This window comes from Sorex fumeus, unplaced genomic scaffold, assembly GCF_029834395.1.
Source record: "Sorex fumeus unplaced genomic scaffold, SorFum_2.1 ptg000020l, whole genome shotgun sequence".
Lineage (NCBI taxonomy): Eukaryota > Metazoa > Chordata > Mammalia > Eulipotyphla > Soricidae > Sorex > Sorex fumeus.
In genome coordinates, this window is record NW_026606077.1 from 19,520,720 (window position 1) to 19,546,415 (window position 25,696).

The following is a 25,696-nucleotide window of genomic DNA, read 5'->3' on the forward strand; positions in this document are numbered from 1 at the left end:
CTACTACTACTTTATTGTTTTCCTCATCAAGTCAGAAAGCAATATGTGATCATAGATAAAGCTCTTTTGATTTATTTTAGACAGATTAGAATTGACTGCCTAAACTATTTCAGGTAATGTCTATTTGCCCTTCTGGAAACCTAAAATTTTCAACAGCTTGGAGCAAAGCTATTGTTAATATTTATGATTTTTAGTGATTCATTTTCTTTGCTTTTTCCCTTGTTCTGTTATCAAAATAAACAAGTCGTGTCCATGTTTCACAAATGAGAGATGTATATGTTAATTTACATTTAATACTTTTTGGAAAATGATGAAATTTGAAAATGGGAAGATGCATCAGTTGCTTTTTAAAAAAGTTTTGGAGATTCATCTTCCTGTCTTGATGCCACTGGAGTGGGAGATTGTGCTTCTATTTCATCTGTTTGCTCTTCTAATGGGGTAAATGTCAATTGTTATGCCAGATTCTCTTGTATCATTAATTTCAGTTTAGAAACAAAACTTGCAATTAAGAAAAATAGATCAATGTCATTAAAACAAGTGAAAATTATAGCATGAAATTTGAGGAGGTTCAGTTATGGGTTATAATAAACAGTCACAGAAAGTCTCTTGTATTTGTAACAGTGAAATAGCACATTTCAACAGCTTTATACAGGTGTTATTTTATGAATGATTTTTTTCTTGTCTACAAATTAAAGGGCACTGCTTGACTGAAAGAGTGTCACCTTTTCCGTCCTATTTATATGAACAAATTCAAAGTGGCTCTTTACATTAATGCCACATTTGAAAGAACTTCACTGTGCATGGTCACAAAGTGCTCTATACTACGCAGGTTGTGGGGAGGGAAACAGCTCTTTCCATAACTGCAAAATTCAGACTTTGTCTTTTTTTAAAAAAATCAGAGATTCAACTATAATAAAGATATTTAGGTTTGAGTGAAACCATTTTCTGTTTCAAATTCTCAAAATGTTAGCATTTGTTAAACTTTTTTTTATCAGTATTTTGAAACAAGTGTTTAAGGCAAGAAGATCTATTTATTATTATTCTCACCTATAAGGAGACATTTTCAGGGAGGTAAATATTGATTATTATTATTGTATTTTGTTTCTTCAGACCCCTAGGTTTGAGTGCTTAGCAGAGAACATGTATTATGTGTCATACAGATATCTACATTCAGCAATCCTAAACTGTCTGAAGGCTTGGCAGTTGGAAGAATTTTTCCCTGGGTTTTGAGTAGAAAGAGACCTTCACTGATGATTCTGTGGCCACAAGTCCACATTTTTGAAAGAGAAGAATTTTAAAAGTGGAGAGTGTGCACCAAATATGACATGGGTCTTTTGAGGAAAGATTTGAGACCTGGGCATGGGCTTAATTTCTACTTTTGGTATTTCCTTGATTAAACTTTCAAGCATAATCTTTCTCATTTTTCTAGTGGAGATAATAAGATTTTATAGGGTTGTAAAATTACGTACACAAGCAACGAAGCACTATTTTTTCATTTCTTTAAAAAATTTAAAATTTATATTAATTTATTTAAAAATTTTATTAAAGCACTGTGAATTACAAAGGTATTCATAGTTGAATTTGAACATACAATGTTTCAACACTGATCCCACTACCAGTGTCAACTTCCTTCCACCAGTATTCCCAGTTTCTCTTTTCCATCTCTCCAACTCAGAATGGATATGGTGTTAAGATACCATTTAAAAAATGGGATATTTTAATTTTTTAAATATTAATTTTAATATTTTATATTGTTAATGCATTTCTACATTTTATATATGTTCCTTTTTAATAATAAATACTTTATTTCAACACTATGGTTTACAAAATTGTCCCTACACGGTTGTTATGGGCTTTCAATGCTCTGACACCAATCCCACTGTGTGAGCGGTATCCAACCATCGTTCCCATTTTCCCAAACACCCCCCAAGCCTGCTGCTTAGTGGGTACACAATCATTTATTTTATCTTGCTGTTACTATCAAATGGTTAATGGAATTATCAAAAAATATGTTAGTAAAAAGAAAATTTATGAAAATTGTTGTATCTCATCATGGGGTTTTTAAATCCTTGTCTGAGGATTTACTAAGCTGTTTGTTGCCAGTTAAGCCTTCTGTGTTATTGTTTTTGTTTGTTGAGGTCAGTTGTCTTCTATGCTACTTTCCCATCTAATTTGATGTGCTGCTAGTGGAGTTTTGTTATTGTGGAATTTGGAGTTAACATGTGGATGCATATGTGGCCATGCAGTCCAGACTTCAGTATCTGAATTGACATGATGGTGTCTGTGGGACGTGGCTGTGGCTGCCAGGGCGTCTAAAAGTATGGGGGAGGGGGGCTGCCTGCTCCACTCTGAGAAGACCCCTAATTTCTCAGCCTGGACACCGTGGTACCTGGAATTTTTATGGTTTGGTGGCTTTGCAGAGATTCTTGGTGAAGTTGTGGAATTGGTCTGTTTTCATAGAGGCAGAAGTGGGGTGTGGATGTGGCTGTCTGGGCTTCAACATCATGGCGACTTGATCTGAGCCTCTTCCGGGGGTTGCCCCGAGGTTTCAGCTGGAAGGTTGGTGTATTCATGAATTTTGTGGCTTTGCTTGCATCTCCTCAGAGATTTAGTTCATGAATCTGAAGAGCAGTACCAATGGGTGAGTCAACATAGCAGCAGCTGCAGGAGGTAGGCTGACAGGCATCTTTTTAAATTTGGGTCTCCTGATTTTAGTATTGTTGACTCTGTGGTTTGGATATTTGGTTATACCACTCCGCTACACCTTCAATATACTTGAGTCACCTTGAATCCTGCCTCCTGTTACTTCCCATTTGTCTTTTCTTCCCACCTTAAATTCTTTCTTTTTTCTTCCTAATCTCTGGGGCCAAGGGTGAGCTAAGCACGTCCCTCCTTCCCCTTTAATCATTTGCCTTGCCATATCCAGTTACTCTCAGTACATGTATAAGTGAGTTCATTCTGCGTTTGTCCTTGTTCTGGTTACTTCATTTAACATATCTTCCAGTTCTCCATCCATGTTGCAGTGAATTTCATGATTTCATTGTTCCTTACAAGGAACATCTTATGACATCTTATTATCTCATTCCTACTTTGGACAAACTTGCAGGCTATCGAATGTAGCCTGCCCACACGGCAGAGTCTGGCAAACTCCCCGTGGCGTACCAAATATGCCAAATACCAGTAACAATGATGGGTCTCATTCTCCTAAAGAGCCTTGAATATAATCTCAGGGCTAGGATGAAAGAGACGTTACTGGGGCCTGCTCGAGGCAATCGACGAATAACAGGATGATGAATGAATGAATGAATTGTTCCTTACAGCTGTATAGTATTCCATTGAGAAACATAAACAATTTTATTAAATAACCTAGTTTAGATCCTAGGTTTTTAATGCCCTGAGATTTTTATTCTTATTAATGTTAAACAATATCTTTGGCCCAGGAGATCATTTAGGGTTCAGGACATATGGCTTGCATGCATAAGGCTGTAAGCTCAATTTCCAGCACTGTGTGGTCCTCAAGCATTTTCTGTCACGGCCTGTTGTGACCCACTGCTGGGCCCAAATAGTGCTGCATTACCAGATTGCAGACCATCAAGGCTTGGTTGCTGTGTACTCCTGAGCCCTCTGAGCTTAGGAGACTCAAAACCAAGAGCTCTGCTCAAGCATTGGGTGTGGCACATGGAAAGAAGTGTTATGGTTAAAGAAAACTGAAAATTAAAACATGATTGTGTATGATCTGGTCTTCAAAGTGGAATTGAATAAAAGAAGGTTTGATTTAGCAAAGTTGATCTCACGCATAATGGAAAATGGGTAGTTTTGTCTTTTCTAACTATACTTCTAGGACAGAGCCAAAAAGATTATCTTTTCCCTTAAAATGACATGACTCTAGAAAAGAAAATTGAAACACTAATTTTTTTTGGGGGGGGGGCATACCCAATAGTGCTCAGGGCTTACTCCTGAGTCTGTGCTCAGGAATCACTCTGGGAACCATATGTAGCATCAGGGGTTAAACCCAGGTCAGCTACATGTAAGCTAAGTACACTACCCACTGTATCATCTCTGTAGCTCCTATTTTTTCTTTCTGAATATCTGTGTTAAGTACATTTCTTTGGTCATTGGTAGAATCTAGTTGAGTTTAGATTGACAAATAAAACCATTTTAAAAATGACAGCCAGGGCTGGAGATACATTACAGCAGGGAGGGCATTTACCTTGCATAGGACACACCTGGGTTTGATCACTGGCCCCGTATATGGTCCCTTGAGCCCTGCCAGTAGTGATTCCTAAGGACATAACCAGAAGTAAGCCCTGAGCACCTCCGGGTGAGCACCCCTTCCCTCTGTCCCCAGCAAATAACATTCTGTATAAAAGTCTGGGATCAATTGAATTTGAATTGTAATGAGTATAAGTAGTCCTGTTGGTCAAAGGAAGGGGTGAAAAGCTTAAATTTGGGTCTTGAGATTTAAAAAAAAAATCCACATGCAACTCATTTGCAGTTTAGAAGAAGTGAAAACAGAAGAACCAAGCTTCGTATTTTATTTTTTCTAATTTCACTGTAACACTGTCCTACCATTGTTCATGGATTTGCTCGAGCGGGTACCAGTAATGTCTTCACTGTGAGACTTGTTGTTACTGTTTTTGGCATATCAAATACACCACGGGGAGCTTTCCAGGCTCTGCCATGTGGAGGGGATACTCTTGGTAGCTTGCCGGGCTCTCCGAAAGGGACGGAGGAATTGAACCTGGGTCTGCTGCATGCAAGGTAAACGCCCTACCCGCTGTGCTATCACTCCAGTCTGATAAGATAACAAAGCCCCAATAATAAAATCAGTAAGTATTAAGAAATCAATTGATGTGAAAATTGTTTCATCTGATTGTGAGGTTGTTGAATCCTTGTCTAAGGATATAAGAGCTGTTTGTTGGTAGTTGAGTCATCTGTGTTATCGTTTTTGTTTGTTGAGTTTAGTTGATTTTTATGTTACTTCTCCATCTAATTTGTGTGCTCCTACTGAAATGTCAGTCCTGATACTTCAGGATTTGTGGTTTGGTCTAATGAGTTGAAATAGAAGTGGATAAAGGAGGTGGGTGGATAAGGGAAATAAGGCTGGCAGGGCTTCAGAAGTACCCAATTTGGGAGAAGGCTACCCAACTTGATTGAAAAAATACCAGAGTTCTGGGCCAGAGCCATAGTATAACGGGTAGTGTGTCTGCCTTGCATGTATCCCACCTGGGTTCCATCCTGGCATCCCATATGGCCCCACGAGCACCGTCAGGAGTAATTCCTGAGTGCAAAGCCAGGAATAACCCCTGAGCATCACTGTATGTGGCCCCAAACCAAAACCAAAACAAAAAATCACTCCAGCAGAGTTCTCAGCCTAGGTACTGGGTTCATATTCTTACTTTCTAAGTGGATGGTCTCAGCTATGAGAAAAGATGAAAACTTAAGAGCTTTCTGCAACTTGAGTAGAAGTGGAGGAAGTCATGCTAAATGAAGTGATAAAGAAAAAGACATATACCACATTACAACACAAAAACAAAGGAGACATGTGGCAATCTCTATTGGAAACAAAGTCTAAGATCTGTGATCTGTGATCTCTTTTTATTGTATAGGTTCTATTTTGTTCACTGTATTTTTACTCAAAAGATTCATATTATACATATATTCACTAAATGATAGGTCTAGACATGTGAAAGAAGGATATTTAAAATCTCATGTAGGGACTAGAGTGATAACACAGCGCACAGGGTGCTTGTCTTGCACTTAGCCACAGGGGTCACTCCCAATCACACTGGGTGGTCCATTGAGCCCTGTCAGGAGTGATTCCTGAGAGAGTAAAGAGTAAACCCTGAGCACCACTAGATGTAGATCCAAAAGCAAAAACAAATAAATAAAATCTCAAGTTAAAATATTTGTAGCCATAAAAGAGTAAAAACTAATTCTTATTGGCGAGGGTTTATAATCAAATAAGGACAGATATTGAGTCTCCCTTCCCCCCCCAACACAGTTTAAGTAAAGCAGGATTGATCAATAGATCTAGTTTTTAAGGTATAATGTGTAAAAGTTCTGTAGTAGTTACATCATAAAACACATTGTAGTTGGCAACCAGATCTTTACATATTAATTTGGGCATATGGACAATGTATTTTTTAAAAAAGTTTGTGGTCAAAACTGATGCTCTTTTGGATTCTGTCTTATCAAAAAAAATTTCCTAACAAAATTTGGTTGGCCAAAGCAAAATTTGATGTGACATGAGAAAATAAGAATTTCAAGCAGTTAGAAAGCAAATAATCTTTATGGATTTAATTGTCATTGACAGAAAAGGCTATTGGACTGGAAAGATAATCATCATTCAGGCAAAAGGCATGATGTAGTCTGAAATTAAGGGGAAAATATTCTATTAAGTTAAAACAGCTGGAAAATGAAATCTAATAAAATATATTTAGTTTAAATGATTTGCTTTATATTATATTACATTTTATTTGGACAGTGAAAAATTTCACTGCAAATGTGACATGTATTATTAAATATCACACACTTAGACCATATGTAAATTGATATTTATTGATACATGTCAATCCTGATAGAAAAAAATAATTGACCTACTACTTATATGTCTATGGTACTTTCATATCAATTCATTTTTAATTTTTTCCCATGATTTGAGAACTCTGGTTTATTTACATGTATGCTCAGGGAAGCTTCTTGTTGGAGGACATTTTGTTGTCACGATTTACTAATGAAGGGATTCAGGCAAGATTACAGTAGTGGAAATGCTGTTTTGTTTTTGAGTTAGATCTCAGCTCAGAGGAAAGCATTAGATTTTCTTACACAGAATCTTCCAGGCTGACTTAGTTTTATTTTTAGGAGCCTGACATTTTTCTGCTTTTCTTGTGGCTGCATCTCATTTGGCTTGTTTTGGAAATGTCCTTTAATATCTCAGTTTAGCAACCATTGCAGAGCACCTTCCAGACTTAGGGTCTCATGCCAGAGCACTGGGCAACACAGGTATGTTCCAGGTGGTCTATGAGATTAAAAAGTATTGAAGGCATTGATGTAGACATGGTCTGGATTTGAATGAGTCTCTCTTCTTCTTCATAGTCTGAGCTTTGTACTGAATGTGTATATTAACAATTTACATTTAGTACATTTATAATAAAGCTTTAGTATAAAGATTACTAGAGATGTACTTCTGGTTCACAATTCATAGATCTAAATGAGGCCCATGGGTCAGTATTAATTTAGGAATTAAATATTTCTTAAATCTCTTTTCTCTAGGAGATATTCTCTAATGCATCTTATTCGTTCTGTACTTGTTCATTCATTTATTTCATCTTGATTTTTTAGGTTCCAGGCATTTTCACCTGTGATTCGAAATACAAATGTTATTAGGAAGGAATTATACTTAAAGGATGAAAATTCTTTTACAACTTCCTTGTGCTGAGTCCCTCAGGTCATGGCTCTACACTCAGACCTGTTCACTCTATTTCTGCTCCTTCTCCTTTTCACTGACACTTCGTTGATCCCTTATGGCGCTCTTTCTCCATCTCATTTCTCTCACAGTCATGCCGCTCAAGGTTTGGGGTTTAGGTATTTGGTGATGAGGCAAGAAATGGTGAGAGATATGGCTGCGTCTCATGAATATATTTTACGGCTTCTCATGAGTGTATCTCAAGGAGACAATCCTGTGCACAGAGGCAAGAGAAAAATTAAGAAGAGTAACCCAAGTCCCTGTAGTTCAGTATTTCTTTGTTCCCTAGGTCCAGCATGTGCTCCAAAAGTTGCACAATTTTCAGAAGATACCAGAGTGTCAGATGCTGGAAGACGTGTTTGCTCCCCTGTGAGAGTTTTATAATGCACACTGGACTTTGAGTACTTCCTGCCAGTGACCCCCCTATGGGGGGCGGAGCCACACTGCCACGTGGAGAGGACACTCCTTTCACTGACCACCGACTCCTCTGGCCTGTGTCCTGCTCCGCATCTTCAATCCTGGCAGCTCCCTGCTGCTGCTCCTCTGCGTGTCCTGTCTGTGCTGCACATGGAACTCTATTACTAGGGTCTTACTGGCTTCAAATAGAGAGTAAGAGCTTTTCTCTGCTCACTGGCAGGAACCCCACAATGCCCAGTAAGCTTTTTTTCACTTTTCATTTCTTTCCCTTTGTACCCATGCATTTGAATTACACTGACTTTACTGTTCTCAGAATCCTTAAGGTGTGCTAGTGACTAAGATTCAGTTAAGTGATCAATAGAATAGCACTGCTATTAAGAGGAATAAATTATTTTTTTTTGCGGGAGCGGGGGAGGGAGGAGTTTGGGAAACACACTTGTTTGTGCTCAGGGACTACTCCTGGTGGTTTTCAGGAGACCATAGAATACCGGAGATAGAGATAGAGGCAAAGCCTGTGCTTAACCTTTGAGTGCTCTCTCTCTCTGGTCCCATTCTTTCAGCTCTTGCCTTGCTCCACTACATAGTTTAAAATCTAGCTATGCCATGACACAGTCACCGTGTCAGTAGTTTCCAGAGAACCATCTATTAACAGCTCCTCCAATAACCGTACATAAGTTCAGTCCCACACCGAGAAAGTTTTAGAACAGCTGCCAAGGGGCTGGAAAACACACCAAACTGAAGCTACATCACAAAATCGCTGAGTTCTGCTCAATGTTCCACAGAGGCTTGAGGTCTTTGTCTGGTATCTTTTAGGATCCATCTATAATTTTCCCAGTAATGTTGGGCAGCCCTGGTGTAAAAGTTTGTCTTGACTCAGGGTTGAATATGAAAAGCAGAGGTGAGGTAATACAAAGTGTGAAGGATTTGAGAACATTTGCAAAGTTGTTGAAATGAATATATGAGAAGCTTACCCGGGTAAAGACTGAAAGGAAGGGAACTTGGCAGATCATTTGTTAAATGAATATCAATGATAACATGCTATGCTGGTGCACAAGGTGCTGGGAAAACTGCCATAAAGTCTTTCTTTGTCATAATGGGAGAGCTGATTCATACAATTAAGTTGGGGGGTCTTAGAAGGGAGGGGTCTTGGGGTCCTTGAAAGAGAGACAGAGTACTCAGGTGATGGTTGAGATATTCGAATTATGTGCACTAAAATTAAATAATAAAAAATGTCCTACTTGGTCCTGTAAGAAGCAGACAGAAGCCTGCCACTGAGACATGTATGAGTTATTCGGGAGAGGCACCTGAGTGCAGAGTACTCGATAGAGTACTGTGTAATCACAAAAGGAACAGTGACGCTCTATCTCTCCCACCACTTGTGTTCAGTAGTCTCATGCCGCTTCCCCTACCCTGGGAAAGCTGATGGCGATGGGCAGGCAAAGGAAGGAATGAGGGCCAGGCTGGTTGGTCTCAATTTCAGTTTATTCCGATCTCCTCTCCATTCTCCTCCTCCTGCTTCTTTCTCCCCCATGCTACTTCAGTCTCCTTCTCAATCCCCCTTCATTCTCCTTCTCACTCTGGATCTGGGTCCCCCAGTCCCCTCTCATAAGTAAAAAGTAAAGGCCCTCCCGTTGATCATCGATTTGCTCGAGCGGGCCCAGTAACGTCTCCATTGGAGACTTTTGTTGTTACTGTGTCTGGCATATCGAATACTCTCGGTAGCTTGCCGGGCTCTCCGTTAAATCCCCAAGTATGAGGGGTTGGGGCTTACACATAGGTGTGGTCACAATCATTAGGGGTAAAATCCTTCCTTCAGGGAAAGCTGCTTCTATGACAGATTCTCATACAGCAGGATGACCCACGCAAGAGCGGAATCACATGGGTGTATTTCTCATCTCCTTGTCCAACAAACATATACATATTCATAATATTAATCATTTGGTATGGACACAGAAAGACAGACATCAAGCTAATAGAATTGCTCTCCTGGGCTCATCTTGATCTCAGACTATAGTGCTCAGGCCAGATTAGTCTTTCTTATCCGTAGCAGGGTCCTAATCTCATTGTTACTTTTGGATCATGACAGCATTTGTCCATGACCATGCTCTCAACTTATAGTTGAGTATTGTGGTGCTTTGGCCTGGCCTGTTTCAATGCCAGGAAAGCTCACACCTTGCCCTGGGCCCATTCAGTCCCTCGTTGAGACCCTGCTTTTGGGGTGATAGGAACTAAGGGCAACTGAAGCTTAAGTTGAGAAAGCAGGTGGCCGGGAGTGAATAATATTTGAAGCCAATTAAATCCCAAATTACAAAAGCATATTAACTATCTTCTTGTGTCTATACAAAAAAGACATTGCTTTAAAGTAGGATATTCAAAAGACATAAGGAGAGAAAGGCAATATTAACTTACAATACAAGTTCAGTGTCCTAGAAGGATCTGACTTTACAAATTAACATAATCTGATTAGGGGGAAAAAGCTGATTAACTGGTTGGGGAAGAGAGCATAGAGAAATGGTTACAGATAAACACAGGAATGGGAGTGAGTTGGGGGCACTGTGATTGGTGTGACTCAATAAATCTAAGCTCCCTGTGGCAAGCGAGAAAAAACAAACCAATGTTAGGCCTAAAATATTTAGTGCTATATTCCAACAGAGTACTAACAGCCATTTGGATGTACAGAGAAGGAGTCTGTGACATTTTTTTTTTCTTGGAAGCTTGATTGGAGGAAATTACACATTCATGGAAAACTGGTAGGCAATGGGGAGTTAACTGGAGAGAGGAGAGTAAGTACTCAGGCAGGAGGACTAGTTAGGATAAAGGACTGAAAATGAGAAGGAAATATTAGTGCAGAATGGCTGGGAAATAGAGAAATGCAGGAAACTGTAAGGCACGAGATCAGGCAGGATCCACATCAAGGAGAATCACAGAGCCTGGTGGGATACCTCAACAGCCAGTTACTAAGCACTGTTTCATCTCCTTCCACCCCAACTACCGTTGAACTATACAACCATTAAGGGTGGAGCTTAGACCTCAAATTTGTGTCATGCTGACTGGCTCTTCCTGTCATAGGTAGAATCAGGCCAGGGTAGACACATAAGATTTACAGTTCTGCATATTCACTGAGAGCAAAGGATGCCTGCAAGGTGTGTGTGTGTGTGTGTGTGTGTGTGTGTGTGTGTGTGTGTATGTGTGTCTGTGTGTGTGAGAGAGAGACAGACAAACAGAAAAAGATTCAGAAACAGACTGATAGAGCATGAGAGAAGATTTATAGAGCAATTTGCTACACAGATTTCTAAGAACTTTCTAGTTTTTTTTCTGACTTAATTTAATTTTTATAAAGTTGTTCACAATAATTCATTACACGATAGCACAGCGGTAGGGCGTTTGCCTTGCACGCAGCCAATATGACCTACCCGAGTTCGATTCCTCCGCCCCTCTCAGAGAGCCCGGCAAGCTACCGAGAGTATTCGATATGCCAGACACAGTAACAACAAGTCTCCAATGGAGACGTTACTGGGCCCGCTCGAGCAAATCGACGATCAACGGGAGGGCCTTTACCTTTACCTCGAGCAAAAGTTGTTCACAATAATTCATTACACGATAGCACAGCGGTAGGGCGTTAGCCTTGCACGCAGCCAATATGACCGACCCGAGTTCGATTCCTCCGCCCCTCTCAGAGAGCCCGGCAAGCTACCGAGAGTATCTTGCCCGCACTGCAGAGCCTGGCAAGCTACCCGTGATGTCTTCAATATGCCAAACACAGTAACAAGTCTCACGATGGAGACGTTACTGGGCCCGCTCGAGAAAATCGATGAACAACGGGAGGACCGTGGTTCCATTAATATTCAAACTCCAATCTCACCACCATTGCACCTTCCCACCACCATATTTCGAATGTTTTCACCCCAAATCCCAAACCGTGTCCCCTAAAGCAGAACCAAAAGGATTAGTTTTATATTACTTGTTATGAATAATTTGCTAGAAATAGTCCAATAAAGTTTCCTTTAAGGAAAGCATATGAAGATTTTTGTATTTCATCTTGGAGCCATTAAGCCCTTCATATAAGAGATTACTAACATGTTTATTAAACATTATCAAATCTTTTGTGGTATTCTTGGTACATCACTGGTATAGAGTATGAGAGGTTGTGGTGGTGCACTCCAGGAATTTTAAAAATTAGAATATGATTATAAAGCAGATTCACTCATGGATGAGGCTGTTGATGAGATTATATGGCGTCAGAGGCAGTTTGTAGGTGTGACTGTCAAGCCACTGGTAAAATAGCGAGATGGGGCTGGGGGGGCAGAGACCCAGTCCCACTCGGAGCGAGTTTGGAGATTTTAGTCACAGGTTCTGCATTCCTGGGTTTTTCTGCAGATTCTCTCCTGGGTGAGGCTTGCCCAAGCCTGTGGAGAGTGGCCATGAGCATGGAGGCAATTGAGTTCTGGAAGTTTTCTGCTGCTGGGGCCTCTGTTGCGGTGGGGAGGGAAACTCCAGAACTTTCTAATTATTGATTCCAAACTCTCAGTAACTCTAGACTATCCTTTGTACTTTCTGAAATTTTGTAGTCAATTTAGTTCAAGTTGGCTATTTTTTTCTGGCAAACAACTGAACTAAGCTCATCTGATAGAGAATATGAACTGAGGAGTGACTAACGATAGAACTTTGTGAAACATAAGGATGGGTAGGATGTTTCAAAGTTTGGAATGTCAGTCACAGACTTTTATAATCTAGTCCTCTATTTCATAGGCTGTACACAGGACTTAAAACTCACTGGGCTACATTTATGCCTCTACTTACCCAGGACTATTAAATTGAAACATCTGAAGGTGGAGCTTAGAATTTTGGCTCATTTCTTTGAGAATATAGACCATTTCAGGTGTTGTCAAATTTATGTGATTAGTCTTAATCTGTAGTAAGCATTTTTTTATTATGACATTAAATTTGCTGGTCCGAAGATAGAGTTTTTAGGTAACAGATAGGAAATCCAATTAAATCAAAACATCAGATAAAGCCAAATAATGTTTATTTATGCTGTTGATTTTGCCAGTGTTTGTAATATTGTTGCAGTCACATCATTTGTTTACCTGAAATTTGAATGGAACTGTGATGCTTCCTCTACTCTTATTTTCTAAATTTGGTTATCTGGCATGAGGATTTGGTGAAACAAAATAACCCGCCCTTTGCTATAGACGAGAAATCCCTGGTTGAGACAAATGTTGGCTTAGTGCCAATTTGGGGAGAGAATGTCAATTAAGATTATTGGCCTCTAGTTAATTTCTCTGGCTAGTTCAAGCAAAAAAATCACTGGAAGATCCAAAAGAACTCACAGAACGAATGGGAATATGTTGAACCATGCTAAGAAAGAGTCAGCATCAAGATGCTGGGCAGTCTAATACGCCATCAAAAGCCATGCTGGAGGAGGGTCTGGGGAGAGAGGTGCTTAGGAGCCACTCTCCTTGTGTCCTTTATGGCTCTTATATTTGCCCTCATTAAAGTCTAGAGTACTCTTTACACCTCTTGATTTCTCCTTCAAGGTTGAAAACCTCAAGTTAGGACACCTGACTCTTATCCTCTGGGCCTTGCATCCATCCTCTCTGGCTACCAGGGTATGGTGACAAAAAGTTGACTACTCCACTTTGGTTCCTAGGGAGATTCTGCCTCCCAACAAGACCTGCATAGTGTGAACAAACTCCCCAAAGAGAATTTCTTTTGAATAGGGATAGATGGAAGTGTCAAATATCCATTATATAGAAAACTGAGCAGAATTTTTAGGACTCTGGTCTTTGGGAAGAGGCAGCCTGAGTTGTGAGAACTTGTGGAAGAATTGGCTTGTTGTTGGCATGTGTTGACACAGTAAACTTTTCCCTTTTTGATACTTAAGCAAATCCTGTTTGAATTATCTTCAGTGGAAGTTATAACATCCACCTTTTAAATGTGCATTAAATAAAACGCTTCAATGGCAAGAGGAAACCATTGGGACAAGGAACATCCACCTCTTTATGTTGCTTAATGTTACTGTCGTAGAGATACCAGAGACCTTGGCGGTGAGTGCATTCTATAAATCTGAAAAATCAATGAACTGATCAATATGTAGGGAGGGCTGTAGACATGCCCACTTAAAGGACAAATCCCTAGTCCAAATGGGAGTTGGACTTTCTCATTATTGAGGGGATATTGATAAACTGGGGATTTGGATCATAAACATGACCCTCTCTCTCTCTCTCTCTCTCTCTCTCTCTCTCTCTCTCTCTCTCTCTCTCTCTCTCCTCTATTTTTCCCACTATTTCCTAAACCAACATTTTGATTCAAAGTCAAGTGGGATCAAGGTAACTGAATATGCACATTTGAAGCAAAGAAAAAACTGATGCAACCATAAATACTGAGGGATTATAATGGAAAGAAAATAGACATGTTATTGACTGTAGTAAAAAGTATAGTAAAGAATAATGTGCTTCCAGGAGGATTACTCCATAACTTAGAGGCCAGCCGGGTATCCTAGAGGAAAGGGCTGTTCAGATAGAGAAGGGAGCACCAAATAAAGGATGTTTGGAGGATCCTCCCAGGAGGGGAGATGCATGTCGAAAGTAGACTATGGACTGAACATGTTTGCCACTCAATGCCTCTTTTGCAGACCACAACACCCAAAAGGAGAGAGAGAACACAGGGGATTGCCCTGCCACAGAGACAGGGGGGATGGGGGGATGGGGGTGGGAGGGATATTATCCATGGTGGTGGAAAATGGGCACTGGTGGAGGGATGGGTATCTGATCATTGTATAATTGAAACCAAAGCACAAAAAAATGTAAATCTACAACTTTAAAAAAAAATAAAATAAAATAAAGGGGAAAAAAAAAGAATAATGTGCTTCATCAGAGTGAAACTTTTTAGCCATAAGCATCCAACTTTCTAACAATGGGGAGTGGGGAGGGTTGTAGACAGAGAACTCTCTCTGGGTGTTCAGAGGCAAGCAGATGAAAAGCAAAAGGGTTTAGTGCCCTGAACAGAGCTGCCTTCACCAGGAGTTTTCAGGAGACCCCAGTGGTTTGGTTTTTCAGTCCTAAGATCTATAATTCTGTTTTTCTTTGTGGATTTATGTTCACTCATTTTGAATCCTCCAGTTTCCCCGCCTCTTGCACTCCCGTGCCTGTGGTTGTCTCTTGAAATTTTTATCTTGTGAGTCTAGTTTGTTTTCCTTTTTGAGCTCATCTTTTTGGTTCACTGAACACATGCTCATGCTACTCATTTTAATGTGTTTCCTTGTAGCTCTTTCTTGCTGGTGAAGATGTTGGCCTATGTGGACACAATAAGTATCTTTAAAAGAAATCTTTTATGCACTTTCTGAGCCCAGGTTTCCTATTGCTGCTTTTTGAGAAACACATGACTAAGAACAGTTGGTCTGATGTGTGGTCTTCATTCTCGAAGGACTATTTTTTAAATATGTGTCTGTCTTTATCCTGGGATTGTGAGGTTAAAGACCCAGCTTGGAGGTAAAGTGATATGCACAAAACTCTATCAGTGCCTAAAAGGGGCAGAGGGGAGAAAAGAGAAAAAGGAAAAAGTACCAGCCACAGAGGCAGGCTGGAGAGTGAAAGGGAAACAGACAGGCACCCTGGGGAAGAGATTGGTGCTGGAACATTTCACTCCTGAAACTCAGTCATGAGTAACTTTCTAACTTGCAATTCATGGTGATTCAAAAATAATTTAAAAAAGACCCAATTGCTAGACATTTACACTAATATTTACTTAGAAACTGAAAACAGCAAAAATCCTCAGACCCTCACTCTAGCCTCTATTCAATGCTCTGCCAAGATAAATAAAAATCTTCTAGACTACTTACTGGGAAAAACTTTCTCTCTTTTTTAAAAATTGAATCACCATGAGATACAGTTACAAAACTTTCATGTTTGAGTTTCAGTCATACAATGATCAAACATCCATCTCTCCACCAGTGCACATTCTCCGCCACCAATATCCCCAGTATCTCCCTCGTCCCCGCCCCGTTCCACACTTACCTTTGCCTCTATTGCAGACAATTTCCCTCTACTTTCTCTCTCCTTTGGGGCATTATGGTTTGCAATACAGATACTGAGAGGCTATCACATTTGGTCCCTTATCTACTTTCACCACACATCTCCCATCATGAACTATTCCTACAACCATCATTGACTTAGTGATCCCTTCTCTATTCCAACTGTTTTCTCCCCCCAGCTCTTTTTTTCCCCCCTTTATTTTATTTTATTTTTTTTAAAGTTGTAGATTTACAATTTTTTGTGCTTTGGTTTCAATCATACAATGATCAGATACCCATCCCTCCACCAGTGCCCATTTTCCACCACCATGGATAATATCCCTCCCACCCCCATCCCCCCATCCCCCCTGTCTCTGTGGCAGGGCAATCCCCTGTGTTCTCTCTCTCCTTTTGTCTCCCCCCAGCTCTTGAGGCAGGCTACCAACCATGGAGCAGTATTCCTGGCTCTGTGTCTACTGTCCTTGGGTGTCATTCTTCAGTTTTTTTTTTTTTACAGAAATTTTGGATGTTTTTGTTGTTGATATTTGTGAGTGCTTTGATATACCTTGAATATTAACCCTTTATCTGACATGTTCAGTGTGAATATTTTTTCCTGTTTATTTGGGTATCTCTTAGTTTTAGCCATTTTTCTTCCGCTGTGAAGAAACTTTAATTTTTTTTGTAATCTCATTTGTTGATTTTTGTTCTGTTGTCTATGCCAAAGGAATCATATCACTGAAAATACCTTTGAGCTCCAAATCCTGAAGAGTTCTTTCTACCTATATTTTCCATAATGTATTTTATGTATTCTGGTATGATTTCAAGATCTGTGATCCACTTTGAAATTATTTTTGTATAAGGTGTGAGATACAGATCCAGATTAATATAATATTTTTATATTTGATTTTCTAGTTTTTGTTGCAGCAGAGGTTATGTTTACTTCATCTCATCTACCAAGCTTCTCTGTCAAAAGTTAGTTGGTCTACTAAAAAAGTGGTAATAATTAAAACAGCATGGTGTTGGAACAAAGGCAAAGCCGCAGACCAATAGAACAGGGTTGAATATCCTTACACATACCCTCAAATATATGATCATCTAATCTTTGATAAGGGAGCTAGAAACGTGAAATGAAGCAAGGAATGCCTCTTTAACAAATGGTGCTGGCAAAAGTGGAAAGCTACACGCAAAAAAAATGGGCTCAGACCTCTACCTAACACCATGTACAAAAGTTAGATCAAAATGGATTAAAGACCTCAACATCAGACCAGAATCCATAAGGTACATTGAAGAAAAGGTCGGCAAAACCCTCCACGATATTGAAGCTAAAGGTATCTTCAAATATGAAACTCACTGATCAAGCAAGTGGAAAAAGAGATAAACAAATGGTACTATCTTAAACTAAGAAGCTTCTGTACCTCAAAAGAAACAGTGACTAGAATACAATGACAGTCTACAGAATGGGAAAAGATATTCACCCAATACCCATCTGATAAGGGGTTGATATCAAGGATATACAAGGCACTGGTTGAACTCTACAAGAAGAAAACATCCAACCCCATTAGAAAATGGGGCGATGAAATTAACAGAAACTTTCTCAAAGAAATCTGAATGGCCAAAAGGCACATGAAAAAATGCTCTTCATCACTAATCATCAGGGAGATGCAGATCAAAATAACAATGAGATATCATCTCACACCACAGAGACTGGCACACATCCAAAAACACAAAAGCAACCAGTGTTGGCATGGATGTAGGGAGAAGGGAACTCAGTGGGAATGCCAACTGGTTCAGCCCTTTTGGAAAACAGTATGAAACAGTATGAAAAATGCTTCTGGGAATATATCCCTGAGATACAAAGAAGTATAGTAGAAAAGACACCTGCACATTGCAATACTGTTTATTTACAATGGCCAGAATCTAGGAAAAAACCTGAGTGCCTGAGAACAGATGATTGGTTAAAGAAACTTTGGTACATCTACACAATGGAATACAATGCAGCTGTTAGAAAAGATGAAGTAATGAAATTTGCATATAAGTGGATCAACATGAAAAGAAATGAGAGTAAGTGAAATGAGTCAGAAAGAGAGAGACAGACATAGAAGGACTGAACTCATTTGTGGAATATAAAATAACAGAATGGGAGACTAACACCCAAGGATAGTAGAGATAAGGACCAGGAGGATTGCTCCACGGCTTGGAAGCTGGCCTCACATGCTGGGGGAAAATGCAGCTCAGATAGAGAAGGGAGCACCAAGTAAAGGGTTCCAGGAGAACCCACTAGGGATGGGAGACGCGGGCTGAAAGTAGATTATAGACCAAACATGATGTCCACTTAATACCTGTATTGCAAACCACAACACCCAAAAAGAGAGAGAGAGCAAGAGGGAATGCCCTGCCACAGAGGCGGGGTAGGGTGGAGGGGACGGGGTGGGGGTGGTGGGAGGAATGCTGGGATCATTGGTGGTGGGAAATGGGCACCGGTGGAGGGATGGGTACTTGATCATTGTATGACTGAAAAGTAAGCATAAAAGTTTGTAAGTCTGTAACTGTACCTCTGGTAATTCACTAAAAAATAAGTTCGTTGGCTATAGATCTGGAGATTTGTATTTGAATCTAAGCCATTGGTCAGGGAGACTAACCTTATTCCAGTACCATGATGTTTTAATAATTATAGTTTTATAGTATAGTTTCAGATTAGGTAATGAGATACCTTCGATTTCTTATTTCACTCTATGACTTGGGTTGTTCATGATATTTCATGATTCCATGCAAACTTTAGTATTGACTGTTCTAAGTCATTGAAGAATGTTTTTGGAATTTGGATAATAATTTTATTAATTGTATATAATAATTTAAGGTACGATGGAGATTTTAACAATATTGATTCCTCCAATCCATGAATATGAACTATGTTTTTCATTTCCTGAAGTCATCTTCTCTTTTAGAAGTGACATATAGTTTTCATGATGTAGGTGCTCACATCTTTATTGAGTTTATTTATTTATTTATTATTATTATTTTTTAATAATTTATTTCTTTTTTTTATAATTTATTTCATTATTAAATCACTGTGGGAAAAGTTACAGAGCTTTCGTGTTTAGGTCTCAGTCATGTAAATATCAAACACATTTCCCTTTACCAATACTTATTTTTAACCGCGAACCCCAATAGAACCCCACCTCCCACCCCTCCCAATTCCTGTGAGGCAGTTGAGTTCTAGTTAATACTCTATCTACTTTGACTAGATACATTGTTTCGATAGAAGATGCACAATTATTGTTTAGGGTTTACGACCCCCCCCCCCCCAATCAGACATGCTGAAACAGCGTTGTGAAATGATTTGCTTTCTACAACTTTGTTTAAGAATAAAATGATGTTGTGCGGCCGCTATTGCGGCCGCACAGTTTTGGATTTCTGCTATTTTACTTATTAACCCTGGAAGAATTTCTATTAAAAGTTAGATAGTTAAGAGATTGGTTTCTGTGCTCTGGAGTCGTGGCCGTGCCGGAGAGCCGCTCGTGGGGGGCAGCTGGTGACCTCGGTCGGGCATAAAGGACGGCCCAGAACGCCCCCCTTCCCATGAGGTCCCTGCCGCCCCCACCCGCGGCTCAAACCTGCTGTCCACAAGGCTCCCGTGCGGCTGCCATCTTTCTTTCCAGAGAGGAGCGGGCGAGTGGGTCAACACCCTTTCCCCTCCGGGCAGACATGCTGGCGCGGTTTAACACATAGTCCATTTGCTTTTCTGCTCCAAGTGGGTGGCTCTCTGTGCTAAGTCCTTGTGCCTCCGGGGCCGTGGCTGTGCCGGAGAGCTGCTCATGGGGGGCAGCTGCTGACCTCGGTCGGGCATAAAGGACGGCCCATTACGCCCCCCTTCCCATGAGATCCCTGCCGCTCCCACCCCCAGCTCAAACCTGCTGTCCACAAGGCTCCCGTGCGGCCGCCATCTTTCTTTCCAGAGAGGATTGGGCGGATGGCTATTAAGTTTATTTTTTTTGGACACAATTTTTAGTAGATTATTTCATTTCCTTTCTTGCAGATTATTATTTGCATATAGAAATGTGACAGGTCCTTTTGTGCTGACTTTGTGGCCAGCCACTTAGCTGTATTGGTTTATTGTTTCTAGGAACTTTTTTTTTTGTGGATGCTTTAGGGTCTTCTACGAATCTTATGTCATCTTCAAATAGTGATAGTTTGGCTTCCATTTTGGAACCCTTTGATTTCTTTTTCTTTTCTGATTGCTATTGATAGAAGTTCTAACATTATCCTGAATGAAAATGGAGTTAGTGGATATCCTTGCCTTGTGTCTGATATCAGAGGGAATTTTCTCAGCTTTTTAAAAAAATTTTTGGGTTACACCTGACAATGCACTCAGGAATTACTCCTGGCGGTGCTTAGGGGACCGTATGGGATGGTGGGAATTGAATCCGCGTTGGCTGCGTGCAAAGCAAGCGCCCTTATTGCTGTGATATCACTCCAGCTCCGAATTCTTTCAGCTTTTAATCATAAAAAAAGATTAATGCTGGTTATGGGTTTGTTATAGATGGTCATTACTTTCCTGTGGAAGGTTCCTTACAACTATTTTGTTGTAGCACTGTTGCACTGTCTTCCTGTTGTTCATCGATTTGCTTGAGCTGGCACCAGTAACATCTCCATTGTGAGACTTTTTACTCTTTTTGGCATATCGAATATGCCACGGAGAGCTTGCCAGGCCCTGCCATGTTGGCAGGATACTCTTGGTAGCTTGCTGAGCTCTCCAAGAGGGAGGAGGAATTGAACCCGGGTTGGCCACGTGCAAGGCAAACGCCCTACACACTGCTATCGCTCTAGCCCCCCATGAAAAAGAAACACTCATAATGACAATTCTCATAAATGAATGACATCTTTCTGTTCATAGAATGAAACCTATTATGATAAAAATATTTTAAATTACATAATATTGCTGTTGTTTTGTTTCAATTCCTGTCATTACATATGAGCTACTCTGAATTCTCTGCTCAGTACTGTGTATAGATCCAAAACAGAATTTATTCTTTTGGCCATTGTGAAACATTAATTTGAAAGAGCATAAAATTATATTTTATCATTACTGAAAATTATTATTATTAATGCATTATAAGAGATTTGCAAGATGACTTTTCAAGGTCAACACTATTTACGGTCCACGGTTGCATCCACGGTCCTCCCGTTGTTCATCGATTTGCTTGAGCGGGTCCAGTAATGTCTCCATCGTGAGACTTCTTGTTACTGTGTTTGGCATATCGAATACATAACGATGAGCTTGCCAGGCTTTTCCGTGCGGGGGAGATACTCTCGGTAGCTTGCTGGGCTCTCCGAGAGGGGCGGAGGAATCAAACTTGGGTCGGCCATGTTGGCTGCGTGTAAGGAAAACGCCCTACCCGCTGTGCTATCGCTCCAGCCCAACACTATTTACATTAAATCAAAATTTATTTTTAAGATAATATAATATTCTAAAGGTATTTATTTTTATTTATTTATTTATTTTATTAGTGAAACACCATGAGGTACAGTTATAGACTTATAAATTTTCGTGCTTGGGTTTTAGTTATACAATGATCAAGTACCCATCCCTCCACCAGTGCCCATCCTCCACCACCACGGATCCCAGCATCCCTCCCACCCCCCATCCCCCCCTCCCACCCTGCCTCTGTGGCAGGGCATTCCCCCTTGTTCTCTCTCTTCTTTTGGGTACTGTGTTTTGCAAGAGAGGCATTGAGTGGCAATCATGTTTGGTCTATAGACTACTTTCGACATGCATCTCCCCTCCTGGGAGGATCCTCACAACACCCTTTATTTGGTGCTCTCTTCTCTATCTGAGCTTCCTTTTCTCCTAGCACGTGTGGCTGGCCTCCAAGTCATGGAGCAAGATTCCTGGTACTAATCTCAGCCATACCTGGGTGTTAGTCTCCCATTTTATTGCTTTATGTTCCCCAGACGAATGCAATCTTTCTGTGTCTATCCCGCTCTTTCTGACTCATTTCGCTTAACATGATACTTTCCATGTAGTACCACTTGTATGTAAATTTCATGACTTCATCTTTTCTAACAGTTACATAGTACTCCATTGTGTAAATGTATCAAAGTTTCTTTAACCAGTCATCTGTTCTCGGGCACTCAGGTTTTTTCCAGATTCTGGCTATTGTAAAGAGTGCTGCAATGAACAAACAATTGCAGATGTCACTTCGACTATACCTTTTTGCCTCTCTGGGATATATTCCCAGGAGTGCTATTGCTGGGTCAAATGGGAGATCAAATTCTAATTTTTTGAGAATCGTCCGTACTGTTTTCCAAAAGGGTTGGACCAGCCGGCATTCCCACCAGCAGTGAAGGAGGGTCCCTTTCTGGCCACATCCGCACCAGCACCGGTTGCTTTTCCTTCTTGTGGATGTGGGCCAGTCTCTGTGGTGTGAAATGATATCTCATTGTGGTTTTGATCTGCATTTCTCTGATGATTGGTGATCTAGAGCATTTTCTCATGTGCCTTTTTTGCCATTCGAATTTCTTCTTTGCGAAAGTTTTTGTTCATTTCCTCGCCCCATTTTTTGATGGGGTTGGGTGATTTCTTCTTGTGGAGTTCAACCAATACCTTGTATATCCTTGATATCAACCCCTTGTCGGATGTGTATTTGGTGAATATCCTTTCCCATTCTGTAGGCTGTCTTTGTATTTTGGTCACTGTTTCTTTGGAGGTGCAGAAGCTTCTTAGTTTAAGAGAGTCCCATTTGTCTATCTCTGCTTTTACTTGCTTGGCCAGTGGCGTGACATCTTTGAAGATACCATTAGCTTCAATATCATGGAGAGTTTTGCCGACTTTGTCTTCAATAAACATTATGGATTCTGGTCTGATTGAGGTCATAAATCGATTTTGATCTTACTTTTGTGCATGGCGTTAGGCAGAGATCTGAGCCCACGTTTTTGCATGTAGCCATCTAGTTTTGCCAGCACTATTTATTAAAGAGGCTTTCCCTGCTCCATTTCACTTTTCTTGCCCCCTTATTGAAGATTAGATGATCATATTCTTGGGAGGAAATGTCAGTATATTCAACTCTGTTCCATTGGTCTGCAGCTCTGGCTTTGTTTCAGTACCATGCTGTTTTAATTATTACTGCTTTGTAGTAGAGCTTGAAGTTAGGTAGATTGATTCCTCCCATTTTCTTTTTCCCAAGAATTGCTTTAGCTGTTCGTGGGGGCTTATTGTTTCATATAAATTTCAGGAGTGTTTGCTCCATTTCTTTGAAGAATGTCATGGGTATCCTTATAGGGATCGCATTGAATTTGTACAGTGCTTTTGGAAGTATTGTCATTTTGACAATGTTGATTCTCCCCATTCATGAACAGGGGATATTTTTTCCATTTCCTTGTGTCCTTTTTTATTTTCTGAAGTAGCCTTTTGTAGTTTTCTTTGTACAGGTCCTTTACTTCCTTAGGTAAGCTGATTCCCAGGTACTTGATTTTCTGGGGCACAATTGTGAACGGGATTGTTTTCTTCATGTCACTTTCTTCTCTTTCACTATTTGCGTATAGGAAAGCCATGGATTTTTGGGTATTGATTTTATAGCCTGCCACTTTACTATACAAGCCTATTGTTTCTAGGAGTTTCTTGGTAGAGGTTTTAGGGTTCTCTAAGTATAGTATCATATCATCTGCGAATAGTGAGAGCTTAATTTCTTCTTTCCCTATCTGGATGCCCTTAATATCTTTTTTCTTGCCTAATCGATATTTCAAGTACTTCCAGTACTATATTGAACAGTAGTGGAGAGAGTGGGCATCTTTGTCTCGTCCCTGACCTTAGGGGGAAGGCTGTCAGTTTTTCCCCATTGAGGATGATGTTTGCTGTAGGTTTGTGGTAGATGGCTTTAACTATATTGAGGAAAGTCCCCTCTATCCCCATTTTGGCAAGGATTTTCATCATGAATGGGTGCTGGATCTTGTCAAATGCTTTCTCTGCATCTATTGATATGATCATATGATTTTTATCTTTCCTTTTGTTGATATGATGGATTTTGTTGATTGATTTCTGAATGTTGAACCATCCTTGCATCCCTGGGATGAATCCCACTTGGTCATGATGTATAATCTTTTTGATGAGTTGTTGAATTCTATTGGCTAGTATTTTGTTGAGAATCTTCGCATCCGTGTTCATCAGGGATATCGGCCTGTAGTTTTCTTTTTTTGTGGTGTCTTTGTTTCCTTTTGGTATTAGAGAGATATGGGCTTCATAGAAACTGTTTGGGAGAGTTTCTGTTTTTTCAATTTCCTGGAAAAGCTTGAGAAGAACTGGCAATAGGTCCTCTTTAAATGTTTGGAAAAATTCGCTAGAAAATCCATCTGGACCTGGGCTTTTGTTTTTTGGAAAACTTTTGATTACAGTTTCAATTTCCTTGATGTGAATAGGTCTATTCAGGTACTCTATATCTTCTTGATTCAGCTTTGGGAGATGATAGGAATCCAGGCATTTATCCATTTCTTCTAGGTTCTCTTGTTTTGTGGCATACAGACTTTCAAAGTAGTCTCCGATGATCTCTTGAATTTCTTTAGTTTCTGTTGTGATATCCCCATTCTTATTTCTGATTCGATTTATTAGGGCTCTCTGTTTCTTTGTGAGTGTTGCTAGTGGTTTATCTATCTTATTTATTTTCTCGAAGAACCAGCTGTTGGTTTCATTGATCTTTCGGATTGTTTCTTCGTTTTCCATGTCGTTGATTTCTGCTCTAAGTTTTATGATCTCTTTCCTTCTGCCTGATTTAGGCTCTTTCTGTTGATCCTTTTCTAAGGTCTTGAGCTGTGAGGTCAAGTTGCTTATGTGCATCGTTTCTACAGACCTAAGATATGCGTGCAGAGGTATAAATTTCCTCCTTAATACGGCTTTCGCTGCATCCCATAAGTTCTGGTAGTTTGTGTCTTCATTTTCATTTGTTTCCAGGTATCTTTTGATTTCGTCCTTGACTTCGTTCCTGACCCACTCGTTGTTCAGCATTGAGATGTTTAATTTCCAGATGTTTGATTTGGTTCTCCGTGTCTGTGTGTGATTCACTTCTATCCTCAGTGCATCATGGTCTGAAAAGATGGCTGATACTATTTCTATCTTCCTGATTCTGTTGAGGTATGTTTTGTGTCCTAGCACATGGTCTATTTTGGAAAATGTTCCGTGTGCACTGGAGAAGAATGTGTATTCTTTCTTTTGGGGGCGTAAAGCCCTGTATAGGTCTATAAGCCCTTTCTCTTCTATTTCTTCTTTCAAAGCCAATGATTCCTTGCTGGGTTTTGTTCTTGTTGATCTATTCAGAGGTGATAAGGCGATGTTGAAGTTTCCAAGTACTATTGTGTTGGTAGCGATGTCCTCCTTAAAATCTGTTAGCAGTAGTTTTAAATATTTAGCTGTTCCCTCATTTGGTGCGTATACATTTAAGAGTGTGATTTTTTCCTGTTGTACGTATCCCTTGATGAAGAGAAAATAGCCTCCACTGTCCCTTCTAATCTTTTTCAAGGTGAAATTAATGTTGTCGGATACTAGTATGGCCACCCCAGCTTTTTTGAAGGAGCTGTGTGCATGCAGGATTGTTTTCCATCCTTTGACTTTGAGTCTGTGTTTGCTCTGGCTGTTGAGATGAGTTTCTTGTAGGCAGCAGAATGTTGGGTTTTGTCTCTGTATCCATTTTGCCACTCTGTGTCTCTTAAATGGTGAATTTAAGACAAGAGTCCTGGAAAAACGGGTTCACTATAGAGTTCTAACAAAACTTCAGAAAAGAATTAATACCTTTACTCCTAAAGCAGTTCAAAAA